The sequence below is a fragment of the Arachis duranensis genome, chromosome 6 (assembly GCF_000817695.3).
Source record: "Arachis duranensis cultivar V14167 chromosome 6, aradu.V14167.gnm2.J7QH, whole genome shotgun sequence".
NCBI lineage: Eukaryota > Viridiplantae > Streptophyta > Magnoliopsida > Fabales > Fabaceae > Arachis > Arachis duranensis.
This window is the reverse complement of record NC_029777.3, coordinates 35,528,175-35,528,949: the sequence shown is the minus strand read 5'-3', so window position 1 is coordinate 35,528,949 and position 775 is coordinate 35,528,175. Positions and strand designations below refer to the sequence as shown.

The 775-nt window shown below is 39.7% G+C and overlaps 1 non-coding gene across 1 annotated transcript; it reads left to right on the top strand.

Annotated features, from left to right (window-relative positions):
- The first annotated feature begins 544 nt into the window (after nucleotides 1-544).
- On the top strand, nucleotides 545-653 carry LOC127740341 (small nucleolar RNA R71). Its single transcript, XR_008001020.1, has one exon. It is a non-coding gene; the product is annotated as a small nucleolar RNA R71 (small nucleolar RNA).
- Nucleotides 654-775: the final 122 nt, after the last annotated feature.

Sequence of the window (775 nt, the reverse complement as noted above, 5' to 3'; positions counted from 1 at the left end):
CCCTTGAGAAGATGGGAATGGTGGTCTGTTATGGAACCTATTATGGTTCCTTCCACCTTGATTGTTATTGAAACCTTACTGAGGTTTCTGTTGATCCTTCTTTGAAAGGTTAGGATGTACCTCCATGAAATGTTGTAGGTGTTTCCATAAAGTTCTCCCATCTAATTTACCTCCTCCATGGTAGGTTGATCAGAATCATAAGCTTCTACTTCAGAAGAAGCTTCCTGATTACTGCCAGCTACAGTTTGTGTTCTAGTCAGATGCTGGGAGATCATATTAACCTGTTGGATCAAGATCTTGTTCTGAGCTAATATGGCATCTAGAGTATCAATTTCAAGAACTCCTTTCTTTTGAGAGATCCCATAGTTAACAGGATTTCTTTTAGAAGTGTACATGAATTGGCTGTTTGCAACCATCTCAATGAGTTCTCTTGCTTCTGTAGGTGTTTTCTTCAAGTAGAGTGATCCACCTACAGAACTATCCAATAAAATCTTCGATATCTCAGACAGACCATCACAGAACACACCTATGATAGACCATTCTGAGAGCATGTCAGGAGGACATCTCCTGACCAATTGTTTGTATCTTTCCCAAGCTTCATAGAGGGATTCACCTTCTCTTTGTCTGAAGCTTTGAATATCCACTCTAACTTTGCTCATCCTTTGAGGAGGAAAGAGTTTCGTAAGAAAAGCATTAACCATCTTTTTCCAAGAGTTCAAACTCTCTTTTGGTTGGGACTCCAACCATGTCTTAGCTCTGTCTCTTACAATAAAGG